The sequence below is a fragment of the Bufo gargarizans genome, chromosome 2, assembly GCF_014858855.1.
Source record: "Bufo gargarizans isolate SCDJY-AF-19 chromosome 2, ASM1485885v1, whole genome shotgun sequence".
NCBI classification, from domain to species: Eukaryota; Metazoa; Chordata; class Amphibia; order Anura; family Bufonidae; genus Bufo; species Bufo gargarizans.
In genome coordinates, this window is record NC_058081.1 from 720,260,976 (window position 1) to 720,278,514 (window position 17,539).

Genomic DNA, 17,539 nt, shown 5'->3' on the forward strand with positions numbered 1-17,539 from the left:
ATGATATGAAGACTGATTCTCTGCTGACATGAAGCCAGATTGTCTGTTACGGGACCTCTCTCCTCTGCCTGGGTGCTGGGCCTAAATATCTGACAATGGACTGTTGCATTGGTGGCTAACGTGAAGCCTGATTCTCTGCTATGACATGCAGACTAATTCTCTGCTGACATGAAGCCAGATTGTCTGTTACGGGACCTCTCTCCTCTGCCTGGGTGCTGGGCCTAAATTTATGAAAATGGACTGTTGCAGTGGTGGGTGACGTGAAGCCTGATTCTCTGCTATGACTTGAAGACTGATTCTCTGCTGACATGAAGCCAGATTGTCTGTTACGGGACCTCTCTCCTCTGCCTGGGTGCAGGGGCCTAAATATCTGCGAATGGACTGTTCCAGTGGTGGGTGACGGGAAGCCAGATTCTCTGCTATGGGACCTCTCTCCAATTGATTTTGGTTAATTTTTATTTATTTAATTTTTATTTTAATTCATTTCCCTATCCACATTTGTTTGCAGGGGATTTACCTACATGTTGCTGCCTTTTGCAGCGCTCTAGCCCTTTCCTGGGCTGTTTTACAGCCGTTTTAGTGCCGAAAAGTTCGGGTCCCCATTGACTTCAATGGGGTTCGGGACGAAGTTCGGATCGGGTTCGGATCCCGAACCCGAACATTTTCGGGAAGTTCGGCCGAACTTCTCGAACCCGAACATCCAGGTGTTCGCTCAACTCTAGACACAAGCCATGTCTGATTATATTAAGGAAAATATTGACAGAGGATTTATCCGGAAATCATCTTCTCTGGCTGGCGCTGGCTTCTACTTTGTAAAGAAAAAAAGATGTCTCTCTCTCCGGCCATGCATCAATTACAGGGGCCTCAATAAAATCACAGTCAAGAATAAATACCCTCTTCCCCTTATTCCAGAGTTTTTTAATCGCCTCAGAGGAGCTAAGATCTTCTCCAAAATCAATCTGCGTGGGGCCTACAACTTGATTCAAATTCGTCAAGGGGACGAGTGGAAGACTGCCTTCAACACCCGTGACGGTCACCACGAATATCTGGTGATGCCCTTTGGACTAAGCAATGCCCCTGCAGTGTTTCAAGAATTTGTGAACGACATCTTTAGAGACTTGCTATAATTTTGTGTTGTAGTGTATCTAGATAATATCCTTGTTTTTTCTCCAGATTTGGCTACTCACCAGAAGCATGTTTGTCTGGTTCTTCAAAGACTAAGACAAAATCGCCTGTACGCCAAGTTTGAGAAATATACCTTTGAGAAGTTCTACCTTCCATTCCTAGGATACATAATATTCGATACTGGCCTGCAGATGGGTCCCGAGAAGCTGTCGGTGATTTTGAACTGGCCTAGTCCTTCTGGTTTAAAAGCAATCCAGCGGTTCCTGGGATTTGCCAACTACTATCGCCAGTGACGCACTTCTTGTCCTTGACTGCTCCCATCTCTGCCTTGACCCTTAAGAGAGAAAATCCTAAGAATTGGACAGCTGAGGCTGAATCGGCCTTCCAAGCCTTGACACAAGCCTTTTCTGCCGCTCCGGTTCTCCATCGCCCTAATGCTAACAAGCAATTCTACCTGTAGGTGGATGCATAGTCTCTTGGAGCTGGGAGGTGCTTTCACAAAATGCTCCTTCCGGTAAGATGGTAACCTTTTTTCTCCAGGGCCTTCTCTGCTCCTGAGTGCAACTATTTCATTGGGGACAGGGAGTTATTGGCCATCAAAATGGCACTGGAGGAATAGCGTTACCTTCTAGAGGGAGCATCTCATCCTGTGGTGATCTACACTGACCACAAAAATCTAACCTATTTGCAGTCCGCACAAAGACTGAATCCTCGCCAAGCCAGATGGTCCTTATTCTTTGCTCGTTTTGATTTAATTCTTCATTTCCATGCCGCAGAGAAGAATATCAAAGCAGATGCTCTCTCGGGGTCCTTTGATGCTACTGCTCTAGAGGAGGATCCTCAACACATCATTGATCCTGCAAAAATTGCTGCTTGTCCTGTCAAATTGTCTGACATTCTGCCCGGAAAGACTTTTGTCGCACAGAACCTCTGACCCCAGACTAGAACTTGCTTCTTTCTTCTAAAATTGCAGGTCATGTCGGACAATGAAAGATTTTCAAATTCATTGCTCAATTGTACTGGTGGCCATCTCAGGCAGCAAGACATCCAAGAGTTTGTCGCTGCCTGTCCATCTTGTGCACAGTCTAAAACCTCCAAGCAACGTCCTGCGGGCCTCTTGCTTCCTCTACCTGTCCCTGAGGCTCCTTGGCAACAGATAGCCATGGACTTTATCACTGATCTACCCTTGTCCTCCGGGTGTTCTGTGATCTGGGTGGTGGCGGATCGCTTTTTCAAAATGGCGCACTTCGTCCCTCTGCCTGGTCTTCCTTCTGCTCCTTAGCTGGCGGAAAAATTTATTGAACACATTTTTCGCCTCCATGGTTTCCCCCTCCGTATCGTGTCCGATAGAGGCGTACAGTTCACATCAAAATTCTGGAGAGCTCTCTGCAAGCTATTAAATGTATCTCTGGACTTCTCGTAAGCGTATCACCCTCAGTCCAACGGTCAAGTGGAACGTGTTAACCAAATTCTGACTAACTTTTTGCGCCACTTCAATAACAGTCATCACAACTGGACCGAACTATTGCCTTGGGCAGAATTTTCATACAACAATCATGTCAGTGAATCCTCCAAGAAATCACCATTTTTTTGTTCTTTTTGGCCAACAGCCGAATATTCCACTCCCGCTGTCTTCTTCTTCCGGTATCCCTGTTGCAGATGCTACCTCAAGAGAATTCTCTAAAATCTGGGAGGAGACCAGGGGAGCCTTAAAAGAGGCTTCTGTACGCATGAAGGAGTCCGCGGATAAAAAACGTAGGGATTCTCCTAAGTTTCGTCCTGGTGATGAAGTGTGGCTTGCCTCCAAATACATCCGACTTAAAATACCCTCTTACAAATTGGGTCCCCGCTTCATCGGTCCATTTGAAATTCTTGAACAAATCAATGATGTTTCCTACAAACTGAAACTGCCGGCCTCTCTCAGGGTACCAAATTCCTTACATGTCTCCCTGCTGAAGCCTGTCATCCTGAATCGATTTTTCAAGAAACCTGTCTCTGCTCCTGTCGCAGTCAGTGATGAGACCGTCTATGAGGTTAAGGCCATTCTGGGGATGAAGAAAAGTAGGGGAAAAACACTGTTTCTGGTGGATTGGAAGGGGGTTGGCCCTGAGGAGAGATCTTGGGAACCCAGAGAGAAAATCAATGCCCCTCTTCTGAGACAATTCTTGTCCAGGACCAGGCCTGAGGAGAGGTGGCTTAAATTGGGGGGTTCTGTTAGCCCAGCGGTCCGTACCGGTGCCGCTGCCCCTAACCGCAGGCATGGGCTCCCTCTTTTCCCTCCTGCCACCCTGCTGACAAACGCGGGCAGCAACTAGCTTAACTCTGCTACATCCTGTGCATCCTCTGTCTAGTTCCTGTGCAAAGGTGTTTATCTTGTCTGCCTTCCTGTGTACCGTATCCTGCTATTAAACTCCTGGACTTTGTTTAATGCCGCCTGCCTCTGACCTCGGACTTTGTTTATGGACTTTGCCTGTTTTCCGCCTGCCCTGACTTTGGATCTCGTTTGCTGACTTCGCTTGTTTGCCGCATGTCCAGACCCGTATCTCTAGGCCTCGCAAGTCCCCTTGGTGCTTTCACCGAGTACTCTAACCCCCTGATCAGCTGCCACTGACTTGGGGACTACTCAGGAGTGGCACCTGGCAGCTACCCTACGGCCCAAGCCTATCCCCACCATCAGGGGCTCTAGTGAAAACCAGGTAGCTGTTTAGTTACGCCCCTCCAGAGTATACCCAGTCAGTGGTGTAGTGGGTCCACACCCGCTTGCCTAACATCCATTTTGATATCTTCCCTATCAACTTTCGATGTTCTTTTATGCGCCTAAAATGGTGACTACGGGTGACAGGGAATCATTGTTTGATTTCGGAGAGGGAACCTAAGAAACGGCTTCCACTTCAAAGCAAGGCAGCATGAGTTGCGGGCCTGCAGGTGAGCTGAACCTGTAAAAGATTTGATTTGCGGGTCTGTAGATGAGCAGAACCTCTCGACCCTCTAAAAAAAAAATTATATGTGAGGGCCTGCTGGTGAGCGGACCCTGTAAACCATTATATTCGAAGGCCACATATGCAAGGTCATTATATGTGATGAATAAGCATGTTGATATGATGGAAGAGGAGGAGGAGGAGGAGAAAAGAAGATTTAACCATATACCCTTGTTTGTGGTAGAAGGGGTGCAAGGGAATACAGTCTTTTCAGTACATTTAAAATAACACATTTTAAAGTGCCTTTGTCTTAATCACTCATCAGCTTTCCTCTAGTGGAGTCGACAAGTCATGGTCAATCCAGGCCTTGTTCATTTTTATATGAGTCCACCTGTCAGCATTTTTAGTTGACAGGCGGATACGCTTATCTGTTATAATGCCACCAGCAGCACTAAATACACGCTCAGATAAAATGCTGGCGGCAGGGCAGACCAGCAACTCCAAAGCCCAAAGCGCCAGTTCGTGCCACGTGTCCAGCTTGGACACCCAGTAGTTGTAAGGCACTGAGGGATCATTGAGGACGCGGACACGGTCTGCTATGTACTCCTTCACCATATTCCCAAATTTTTATCTCCTTGTGGCAGTAGGCCGCACATCAGGATGAGGGTGCTGGCGGGGTGTCATGAAACTGTCCCAGGCTTTGGAGAGTGTTGCCCTGCCTCTATTGGAACTGCTGTGTGTTGCCATTGTCTCCCCTCCTCGGTTGGCCAAGGAACTATAGACTCTGCTGCCAGCGTTGTCAGATTGAAAATTTTGGAGCAATTTTTCAACAAGGATCTTCTGGTATTGCACCATTTTGCTCGTCCTCTCCATCAGAGGAATGAGAGATGAGAAGTTCTCTTTGTAGCGGGGGTCGATAAGAATAAACAACCAGTAATCCGTGTTGTTTAAAATGCATATAAGGCACAGGTCGCGGGAAAGGCAGCCTAACATGAAGTCAGATCTACACAGAGGTTTTGGCAGCACTACTGATCCCATAATGGGAAAAAAACATTAAAGGTACCTTTAAAGGTGGTGGTGCACGCAGAGGTGGATCCTGGCTAATGATCCCAACGTCTAGGAAAATGCAAAAAATCTGCAGCACTCGCCAGTGTGGAAAATCAGGTGGTGATTTATTCACAAATTAGCATGGTAAAAGCGATGTTTCGACCTTCATCGGTCTTTCTCTTGCTTGAGAAAGACTAATGAAGGTCGAAACGTCGCTTTTACCATGCTAACATGAAGTCACCCATGTGTGCCAGAGTACCAACAGGCGAGACTTCGCTGTCATCATCAGGAGGATTATTCCCAATCTCCTCATCCTCTTCCTCCTCTTCTGCCCACCCTCGCAGAACAGATAGAATTAAACTTCTATGGGTACTACCCTCTGAAGCTGAGGCAACCATCTCCTGCTCCTCCTCCTCTTCAGTGTCCAATTTGCGCTGAGAAGACAAACTGAGGGTAGTCTCCCTATCATCCCCCTGTGTAATGGCTTCCCCCAATTCCACCTCTTCCACATGCAAAGCGTTGTCCTTAATTGTGAGCAACGAGAGTTTGAGTAGACAGAGAAGTGGGATGGTGACGCTGATAATAGCGATATCGCCGCTCACCATCTGTGTTGATTCCTCAAAGTTGCGTAAAACCTCACAGAGTTCAGACATCCATGCCCACTCCTCGCTTGTGAATAGCGGAAGCTACCTGGAAAGTCGACGACCATGTTGCAGCTGGTAATCCACTATTGCCCTCTGCTGCTCACAAAGCCTGGCCAACTTGTGGAACAAGGAGTAACAGCCGGTGAGCTGGCAATTTCAAGCGCTGCTGCAGCGTTGACAGACCGGCTGAAGCTGTTGGTGACTTGCAGAAATGTGCACACACGCGGCGCACCTTCACCAGTAGCTCAGGCAAATTGGGGTAGGTTTTTAAAAACCGCTGAACCACAAAATTGATTACGTAGGCAAGGCATGGGAAGTGTCTAAGGTTGCCGAGCTCCAAAGTCGCCACCAAGTTACGGCCATTATCAGACACAACCATGCCTGGTTCTAGGTTGAGTGGCGAGAGCCACACCTCAGTCTGGTCTCTTATCCCCTGCCACAGCTCTGCGGTGGTGTGCTATTTTTTACCTAAGCAGATCAGCTTCAGCACGGCATGTTGACACTTCCCCACTGCAGTGCTACACTGCTTCCAGCTACTGTCTGAAGGTTGACTGGTGCTGCACGCGTATAATTCGGAGGTAGAAGAGGAGGAGGAGGAGGAAAAATCGGGGGTTGGAGCCACTAACATAGTTGGCGGAAGAAACCCTGATGGAATTGGGGCCCGCAATCCTTGTCGTCGGTAGCACCTGTGCCATCCCAGGGTACGAGTCGCTCCCGGCCTCCACAACATTCACCCAGTGTGCCGTCAGAGTAATGTAGGGTCCCTGGCCAAATGCACTTGTCCATGTGTCCGTGGTTAAGTGGACCTTCCCAGTAACTGCGTTGGTCAGGTCACGTGTGATGTTAAGGGACACATGTTGGTGTGAGGCTGGCACGGCACACCTTGAAAAATAATGGCGGCTGGGGACTGCGTAACGAGGGACGGCCGCCGACATCAGGCTCGGAGGGCCTCAGTGTCCACAAGCCTAAATGGCACCCGGGAGGCACCCGGCCTGCGTCTTGGATAGGGGGTTGGCCAGCAAGTAACACGGGGGAAGAGGAGGCAGTGGTGTGACCCACAGACACAAATTGTGGACTCAGGCATTCGACCCACCTAATAGGATGCTTGGATGCCATGTGGCGGATCATGCTGGTGGTGGTAAGGTTGTTACTGTTCACGCCCCTGCTCATTTTGGTGTGGCACAGGTTGCAAACTATTATTCTTTTGTCGTCCGCACTTTCCTCAAAAAAGTGCCATACTGCGGAACACCTACCCCTTGGCTAGGGAGATTTACGCAAGGGGGTGCTCCGTGTAACAGTTGCGGGCCTGTTCGGTGGTGCCCGCCTTCTACCCTTTGCCACCCCACTGCCTCTTCCAGCCTGTTGCAGTGCTGAAGATCCCACCCCCTTTGTACTGCTCTCCTCACTTGGCTTGCCTTCTTCCCAGGTTGGGTCAGTGACCTCATCATCCAGCACCTCCTCTTCTACTTCCTCACTCTGCTCATCCTCCTGATTTGTTGACCTAACCACAACCTCAGTGATTACCAACTTTGTGTGATCCTCTTCATCAACCTCTTGAGACAGTAATTAAGGTTGAGTCATCGGCAACTGTCTCATCATCATCATCCACCTCAGTAAACACTAAATGCTGTTCCCCACCGTCATGTTCTTGTGACTCTGGATGCTCAAGAGGTTGGGAATCGGGGCACAAGATCTCAGGTCCCTCTTCAAGCGTGCTTAACGAGAGGGCCAAATCAATTAATGGCGCTGAAAAGAGGTCCTCGGAATATCCGAGTGTGGGATCACTTGTTTGGCCAGACTGTAAATGGTGGGAGGAAGGAGGATCAGGGTAAGAATTGTGTGGACCAGACTCCTGGCTACTGAGACTGGACTTGGTGGAAGACAGGGTGGTGCTTAACCGACTGGAAGCATTATCTGCTGCAATCCAACCGACCACCTGGGCTGACTTCAAGAGTGGTGTCCTGCGCCGCCCTGCAAACTGGGACAAGCTAGGTACCTATCTTGGATATTTTTCTTGTGCTCTGGCAGCAGGCAGTTTCAACACGCCCAGGGCCACGGCCTCTGCGTGCACCATCACGACCACTTCCCCGTCCCTTAATGCTCGCCTTCTTCATATTAAATGTTATATGCACGCTTGACACACAAGATGTTGCACGGATGTCACAGTTCACAGCAAGTACAGTATATGGAAAAAGTACGTAAAAGTATGTAAAAAGGAAAATAGATTTCACTTTTTTATCTATCTCTTGTCCTGACACACAGAAGGTATTGCAGCACAGATGTGACAATTCACTGCAGACACCCTTTATAGGAAAAGTATGGATAAATTATTGAAAAAATATACCGTATTTTACGCTTTATAAGACACACCTGATTATAAGACGCACCTAGTCGGGCAGCAGAGTTGAGGATAGATTGGAGGGGTGCAAGAGTGCTAGATTGAAGGCCACAGAGGAGAGTGTTGCAGTAGTTTAGGCAGGAGATGATGAGGGCATGTACAAGCATTTTCGCAGATTCAAAGTTAAAGGGCTTCTGTCACCCCCCAAAACTCATTTTTCATTTTTGGGCATATTAAAATCCTTATTCGATGACTATTACCTATATAGGGCTCTTACCTTGTTCTGTGGCTTGGTTTCACTAAAAATCTAGCTTTTAAAATATGCAAATGACTTCACTACCAGCAAGTAGGGCGTCTACTTGCTGGTAGCCACCGCATCCTCCTTTCAAAAAAACGCCCCCCTCCTCCTGTTTATTGACAGGGCCAGCGAGCGCTCTCCTCCTCCGGCTGGCCCTGTCTGCAATTCAAATCCCGCGCCTGCGCCTTACGTGTCTTCATTCGGCGCAGGCGCTCTGAGAGAAGGACGCTCGCTTCCTCAGCACTCCCTCAGTGCGCCTGCGACGATGACGTCACCTCTAAACCCGAAAGAGAAGACGTCATCGGCGCAGGCGCACTGAGGAAGTGCTGAGGAAGCGAGCGTCCTTCTCTCAGAGCGCCTGCGCCGAATGAAGACACGTAAGGCGCGGGCACGGGATTTGAATTGCAGACAGGGCCAGCTGGAGGAGGAGAGCGCTCGCTGGCCCTGTCAATCAACAGGAGGAGGGGGTGTTTTTTCGAAAGGAGGATGCGGCGGCTACCAGCAAGTAGACGCCCTACTTGCTGGTAGTGAAGTCATTTGCATATTTTAAAAGCTAGATTTTTAGTGAAACCAAGCCACAGAACAAGGTAAGAGCCCTATATAGGGAATAGTCATCCAATAAGAATTTTAATATGCCCAAAAATAAAAACAAATGAGTTTTGGGGGGTGACAGAAGCCCTTTTAGGAAAGCGCGGATGCGGGAGATGTTTTTGAGTTAGAGGGAGCAAGTGGTGGAAAGGGCTTGGATGTGCGGTCGGAAGGAAAGGGCAGAATCCAAGGTCACTCCAAGGCAGCAGACTTGGTTGACCGGGGATAGTGTGCAGCCATTGATCATGATAGATAGGTCTGTTAGGGGAGGTTGAGCAAGATGGGGGAAAGATGATGAATTCTGTTTTATCCATGTTAAGTTTTAAAAAGCGAAAGGTGAAGAAGGATGATATAGAAGATAGATATTGTGGGATTCTAGATAGTAAAGTAGTGATGTCTGGACCAGAGAGGTAGATTTGTGTGTCATCAGCATAGGAGTGATACTGAAAGCCATGGGACCCTATGAGCTGTCCCAGGCCAAAAGTGTAGATAGAGAAGAGCAGGGGTCCTAGGACAGAGCCTTGCGGGACACCAACAGAGAGGGTATGAGACGAGGAGGTGGTGCAGGAGTGGGAGACACAAAATGTCCTTTCTGTGAGGTATGATGTGATCCAGGAGAGGGCCAGGTCAGTGATGCCAAGAGATGAGAGAGTTTGCAACAGAAGGGAGTGGTCAACAGTGTGGAAGGCAGAGGACAGGTCAAGGAGAAGGAGGACAGAGTATTGTTTCTTGGTTTTGGCTGTTAGTAGGTCATTGGTGACTTTGATAAGGGCTGTCTCAGTCGAGTGGTGGGGTCGGAAGCCAGATTGTAGGAAATTGTCAAAGAGGGAGCAGGAGGAGAGGTGAGAGGACAGTTGTAAATGGACATGTTGTTCAAGCACATGCACTTTAATTAAAGTGATTATGAGTAATTAAACACTTATGTAAGGTCTCATGCTGATTGGTGGTATAGGTTACGAGGAGGAGACAATAGTAAAGAGATTGGGTCACCATTAGCATGGGAGGAGTTTATTGCACTATAGAGGAATATGGATATTACTCTGTACCAGGCTTGATAAAGGCTAAGATTTAGCCGAAACGTTGCTGTCTGGCTTTTACTGCACGCATTCTGTAAGGCTTGTCCAATAAAGGAATACACTGGAGATGCTGCCGTCGCCTTTTGTTTTTTGTTGTTCGGTGGACAGCTGAGGATCTGTGGTCGTGGTTCGCTGATGCATTCTAGTGAGGTTGCAGAGGTCTGAGTGTGCTGCTCTACATTACTATTTACACAGTGTGCGGGAGAGAGGGAGACTGTGCGGGAGGGGAACAGCAGCGGTGACTGTTCTTACAGAGACCACTGCAGCATGGTAAAGAGACACTGGGGAGCAGAGGTCGCACTACTTTTTTTCCAGAAGAGTAAAAATACTCCTTTTAACAATTTTGAGAGGTATTTTTAGCTGAGGTGGAGTACGAATTGTGCGGTAATCTATATATATACAGTATATATATATGTGTATATATATATGTATGTATGTATGTACGCCCCTACACAGCAGCTGCATGGAGTTTAAATGCTCCAACTGTTTTTGCTAAACACATATTGTTCTGTAACTCAAAAACTCATCGATCAATTTCTACTAAACTTGGTGACATATCACTTACTATCTGTGAAAGAATACTGTGGAGGTAACATGCCAGTACACAATGAGTTTCTGTCTGTCTGTCTGTTCTTTATGCGTGACCAATTGACTAGTGTTGATCACGAATATTCGAATTGCGAATTTTTATTGCGAATATCGGCACTTATAGAATTCGAGAATATTTAGAATATAGTGATATATCCGTAATTTTGAATATTCAAGATTTTTTTTAAATCAAATACACATGATCCCTTCCTGCTTCTATCTTGTGGGCCAATGAGAAGGCTGCAATATCTTTGACTTTAGGAGTAGTGTTGATTTCAAATTTTAGTAATTCAAATTTTTGTAATGCTAATTTTTGTAATGAGAATCAAAGAGATCGTGAAAACTCAGATCTGATGGTATATTCTAACCCCCTGGCGTTCCCATGGTGACGGGGACGCTTGTTGGGGAGGAGTATGCCAAAGTGGAACAACTGTACAGATAAAAAAAAAAAAAAAAAAAAAAGAACTTTATAAAAAACAAATACATTAGTTTTTTAGAATATTTGTAATATTCTAAAACAAAAATATATAGCAATATAGCGAATATTCGAAAAAAAATTATAATAATGTAGAACAATTTTGCTAATATAGTGCAATAATCTATTTTTAATAGTTGTAATTTTTTTCCAATCTGAGATCCAGATGAGAAAAATATTACAACTATTAGGCAAAGAAGATTATAGCACTATATTAGCTAAATTGCTCTATATTTGCTTTTTTTCGAATATTCTCTATATTGCTATATATTTGTTTTTTAGAATATTCGTAACATTCTAAAGGAAGAATATATAGCAAAATAGCGAATTATAATATTACGAAAACTCGCATTATGAAAATTTGCAATCAACACTACTCTTAAAGTCAAAGATATTGCAGCCTTCTCATTGGCCCACAAGCTAGAAACAGGGAGGGAATCATGTGTACTGATAAAAAAAAATCTTGAATATTCCCTATATTGCTATATATTCTTGTTTTAGAATATTACGAATATTCAAAAAAAAAAATATATTTGTTTTTTAAAATATTCGACAATTTTTATAATGATAGCCTATGGTGTTGCACTGCAACATATAACATGCTGCTACTGCGATGCAACAGTCGCAGAAAAATCCGTCTTGGTGTATTTTTTGCAACTGTCGTGTCGCAGTATGTCACATGTCGCACTGCGACACCATAGACTATTATAAAATTTGTTGAGACAAAATGTCGTGCAACACATGTCGTCATGTAGCCCTAGCATTAAAGTGGCAGGGTGGTGTGAAGGTCACTGTTAAAGGGGCGGGCAGTGTGGAGGTCACTAAAAGAGGCGTTCACTGTGGATATTACTGTTAAGGGGGCAGGCCGCTGTGGAGGTCACTGTGAAAAGGGCGGACACTGTGGGAGTCACTGTTAAGGGGGCAGGGGCCACTATTAACGGGGCAACTGGTGTGGAGGTCACTGTTAAGGGAGTGGAGACGTGTGGAGGTCACTGTCAAGGGAGTAGGGTGCTGTGAAACTTACTGTTAAAGGGGCGAGCTGCTGTGAAGGTCAAAGTTAAGGGGATGGGCTGCTGTGGAGGTCCCATTTTAAAGTGGTGGGGCACTGTGGGGAGGGGGTCAGTATTAAGGGGTGGGGGACTGGGGAGTTCACTGTTAAAGGGGCCGGGTGCTGTAGAGGTCACTGTTATGGGGGATACTGTTAGCATCTGTCAACATCTTTAACGACACACACAAACATTAAATGAAATAGATTAAATATACCCGAGCGAAGTTTTACATTTATCCAACATCATTGTCACGAGGGTGTCAAGAGCCACGTCTGACTCCGTTATACCCGGGGTCAGGAAGTCGCAGCGGGTGGCTGCGCGCTCTATGTCTAAAGATAGTGCTGTTTCTTAATAGTAGCTTTCTGTGTTTGCCTTGAAATCCTTTTTGGCTCACTCAGGGATCCGTAGCTTCTTCTCCTCAGCTGTTTCTTGTCCAGCAATCCCAACCTCCTTATATTCCCCTCTCCCACTTCTCTGGTTGCCAGATATAGAGCTTCCTGCCTGGACTTCTATACTGACCCACTGGAGCTGTGTTGCTGTGATTCCTGGTTGTTGTTCCAGAGCGTTACCCTCCGGATCCCTGTTGGGCTTTTGTTGTCCACTGTTGTCGCCCACCTGGGATTATATGTTTTGTCTGTATTGTCTGTCCTCTCCTTGGTGTTTTCCTTTAGTGTCAGTGGTGCGGAATAGTGATCCCACCGCCCTATTCACTACGTAGGGCTCATCTCAGGGAAAGCCAGGGTTTAGGCACGTGATCGGCGTACGGGTGAGGAACCCGTCTAGGGACGTCAGGGCAGTCAGGTGCCAGCCTCAAGGTGAGTTAGGGGTCACCACCCTTCCCTCTCCCTTGGACAGGGCCTTCCCATTTACCTCCCTTTGCGTCGCGTATGTGATCGGCACGCCGGTCATGACATTATATCTGGCCATTATTTTGTGTAGGTAGAAAAAAAAAAAACTTTTTCTTTCTGCCTATTTAGAATCCAGTATGGATCCTATTGCTGCTTTGACAAAGCAACTTCAAGGCCTGTCTTTGGAGGTGGCAGGATTGAAGGTGTCGGTCCTCCAGCAACAGCAGCAATTGCAACAGACCGCAAGCCCAGCGGTTGCTACTGGTAACCAGGTTGCTGCGGAACCCAAGGTTGTTCTTCCTGACAGATTTTCTGGGGGAGGGGACAAATTTGTGACGTTCCGTGAGGCCTGTAAGTTATATTTTAAGCTGCGCCCTTACTCCTCTGGTAATGAAGAACAGCGGGTGGGGATTGTTACTTCCCTGCTTCAGAGGGACCCGCAATCCTGGGCGTTCTCTTTACCCACTGATTCCCAGGCTCTCCGGTCAGTGGATGAATTTTTTGGGGCCTTGGGTCTCATATATGATGCCCCTGACCGAGTCGCCCTGGCTGAGTCGAAGTTACGGAGACTCCTACAGGGAGAGCGGCCAGCAGAGGAGTATTGCCCAGAGTTTCGTAGGTGGGCTACGGATACCCAGTGGAACGACCCGGCTCTCAGGAGTCAGTTCTGCTCTGGGTTATCCGAAAGGGTTAAGGATGCGCTTGCGCTGTATGAGACCCCCTTTTCCCTTGATGCTGTTATGTCCCTTTCTATCAGAATAGATAGACGTCTTAGGGACAGATTGAAAAATCCTGAGCAATTGGTAACCCCTCCCAAGCAGCAGTTAGTCTGTACGGACCTAGACGAGCCTATGCAGCTAGGAGGAACCACTCGTCAGGTCCGTCCTCCGGAGGTTCGCCGTAGGAGTGGGGTTTGTTTTTTCTGTGGGGGGAGGGGTCATTTCATTAATGTCTGTCCTTCCTTTCTCAAAAAGAAAAGACCGTCGGAACTACTAACCACAGGCTGTGTGGAGGATGTCAGCCGGGGGGTATACGTTTTCTCCATACGAACATCTCAATTTGTGTTGCCAGCGGTTGTTGTTTTTGGTGTTAAGACGGAGGCTATTTCTTTCTTTCTAGACAGTAGAGCAGGGGTAAATTTGATAGATGCCCATTTTGCCCGCATTATGGGTTTGTCTCTCTGTACGCTACAGAGACCTATTCCCATATTCGCTATTGATTCTGCTCCTCTGCCTCAGAGAAACCTCACTCAGATTGTCCATAACTTACACCTTCGGGTAGGGGACCACCATAACGAGTGTCTATCATGTTATGTTCTGGAGAGCCTTCCCACTCCTGTGGTATTGGGTCTTCCCTGGTTGGTAGCGCACAATCCAGTGGTGGATTGGCAGGCCAGGGAGATATTGGAGTGGAGTGAGCATTGCAGAGAAAATTGCTTAAATAGCAATTGCTTAGTCGCCTCCATAGCTACTCTACCTACATTTGTTTCGGACTTTGAGGACGTTTTTTCTGAAAAGGGTTGTCAGAAGTTACCACCTCACCGTCCTTATGATTGCTCGGTTAACCTGATTCCCGGTGCAAAATTACCCAAGACCAGGTTATATAGTCTTTCGGGTCCCGAGAGACAAGCCATGAAAGATTATATCTCTGAGAGTCTGGCTAAGGGACACATCAGACCCTCTTCATCACTCGTGGCTGCAGGGTTTTTCTTTGTTAAAAAGAAAGATGGGGGGCCTGCGTCCTTGCTTAGATTTCCGCGAACTAAACCGGATAACCATCCGAGACCCATACCCTCTTCCTCTCATTCCTGACCTGTTTAATCAGATTGCAGGTGCTAGGTGGTTCTCCAAACTTGATCTTAGGGGGGCCTACAATCTGATTCGTATCACGGAAGGGGATGAGTGGAAGACAGCTTTTAACACCCCTGAGGGGCATTATGAAAATCTGGTCATGCCTTTCGGTCTGACCAATGCTCCCGCTGTCTTCCAACATTTCGTTAATGACATTTTTAGGCTACTTTCACACTAGCGTTCGGGCGGATCCGTTCTGAACGGATCCGCTCATAATAATGCAGACGGAGGCTCCGTTCAGAACGGATCCGTCTGCATTATTTTTAGCATAGAACAGCTAAGTGTGAAAATAGCCTAGTACGGATCCGTCCAGACTTTCAATGTAAAGTCAATGGGGGACGGATCCGCTTGAAGATTGAGCCACATTGTGGCATCTTCAAACGGATCCGTCCCCATTGACTTACATTGAAAGTCTGGACGGATCCGCACGGATCCGCACGCCTCCGCACGGCCAGGCGGACACCCGAACGCTGCAAGCAGCGTTCAGCTGTCCGCCTGTCCGTGCGGAGGCGAGTGGAGCGGAGGCTGAACGCCGCCAGACTGATGCAGTCTGAGCGGATCCGCCTCCATTCAGACTGCATCAGGGCTGGACGGCTGCGTTCGGGTCCGCTCGTGAGCTCCTTCAAACGGAGCTCACGAGCGGACCAGCGAACGCTAGTGTGAAAGCAGCCTTAGTCATCTTATCGGCAGGTTTGTGGCGATATACGTAGATTATATTTTAATTTATTCGTCTGATCTGAAAACACATGAGGTACATGTCAGACAAGTACTGCAGGTCCTACGGACGAATAAATTATATGCGAAAATTGAAAAGTGTGTCTTCGCCGTTCAGGAAATACAGTTCCTGGGATATCTATTATCTGCTTCAGGTTTCCGTATGGATCCTAGGAAGGTTCAGGCAATTTTAGATTGGGATCTTCCTGAGAACCTTAAAGCACTGCAACGGTTCTTGGGTTTCGCAAATTTCTATAGAAAGTTCATTAAAAATTATTCGGTAATTGTCAAACCCCTTACTGACATGACTAGGAAGGGGACTGATTTTTCTAAATGGTCTGACGCCGCTAAAATTGCATTTTCCTTTCTAAAAGAGAGGTTTACCTCGGCACCTGTACTAATCCAACCTGATGTCTCCCAGCCTTTTATTTTTGAAGGAGATGCGTCAGAGGTGGGAGTGGGGGCTGTACTGTCTCAGGGTCCGTCTCCTGGCAAATGGCGTCCTTGTGCTTTCTTTTCTAAAAAACTATCTGCAGCGGAGAAGAACTATGATATTGGCAATAGGGAACTATTAGCTATTAAACTAGCGTTTGAAGAATGGCGTCACTTTTTAGAGGGGGCAATCCACCCCGTCACGGTAATTACGGACCACAAAAACCTTCTGTACCTCGAATCAGCTAAGCGTCTCACCCCTAGACAAGCTAGGTGGTCGCTATTTTTTTTACCAAGTTTAACTTTTTCATCACCTATCGTCCTGGGGCAAAAAATACCAAGGCAGATGCATTATCTCGTAGTTTCCCTGGAGGGGGTAATGTGGGTGAACCGGTACCCATTTTACAAAGAGGAGTGGTTGTCTCTGCTGAACACTCTGTTCTGGAGGGGAAGGTGTTAGAGGCCCAGGGGGACGCCCCGGTCTCTTGCCCCTCAGAGAAATTGTTTGTACCGTTAAACCTGCGTCTCGAATTATTAAAGGAACATCATAATTCGGCACTTGCTGGGCACCCGGGTAGTAAAGCAACCTTGGAGCTATTGTCTCGTAGTTTTTGGTGGCCAAGGTTGCGTCAGGATGTAATGGATTTTGTGTCTACTTGTGCACGCGCTAAAGTCTCTCATACACGTCCCGCAGGGTCTTTATTGCCACTTGTCATTCCCAATAGGTCATGGACACATCTGTCAATGGATTTCATCACTGACTTACCTTTGTCTGCGGGTAAAATAGTTATCTTGGTAGTAGTAGACAGGTTTAGCAAAATGGTACACTTCATTGCGTTACCCGCACTACCTAATGCTAAGACTCTTGCTCAGGTATTCATCAGTAAGATCGTGAAGCTTCACGGGGTCCCTTTCGATGTTTCGGATCGGGGAACCCAGTTTATTTCTAAGTTTTGGAAAGCTTTTTGTTCCCGTTTGGGGGTACACTTGTCCTTTTCCTCAGCTTTCCATCCTCAGTCGAATGGACAGACTGAGCGTACCAACCAAAACCTTGAGACATATCTAAGGTATTTTGTGTCTGAAAACCAAGAGGTGTGGTCATTATATTTACCGTTAGCCGAGTTTGCCATAAATAATCGCTGTCAGGAATCCACTGGCAAGTCACCATTTCTTGGTGCATATGGTTTTCATCCCCAATTCTGTACTTTCAAAGAGGGGGGGTCTTCTGGGGTTCCCGAAGAGGAACGGTTTTCGTCATCTCTTTCATCTGTATGGCAGAAGGTGCAAGCTAACTTGAAAAATATGGGAGGTAAATATAAATGCATGGCTGATAAGAAACGGTCGCCAGGTCCGGACCTAGGAGTAAATGACTATGTGTGATTATCTACTAGGAATATTAGGTTAAAGGTTCCCTCTTGGAAACTGGGTCCTAGGTTCATTGGTCCTTACAAAATAGTAGCCATCATTAACCCCGTGGCTTTTCGCCTGGAGCTACCTTAAACTTTTAAAATCCATAACGTCTTCCATAAGTCGTTACTCAAAAAGTATG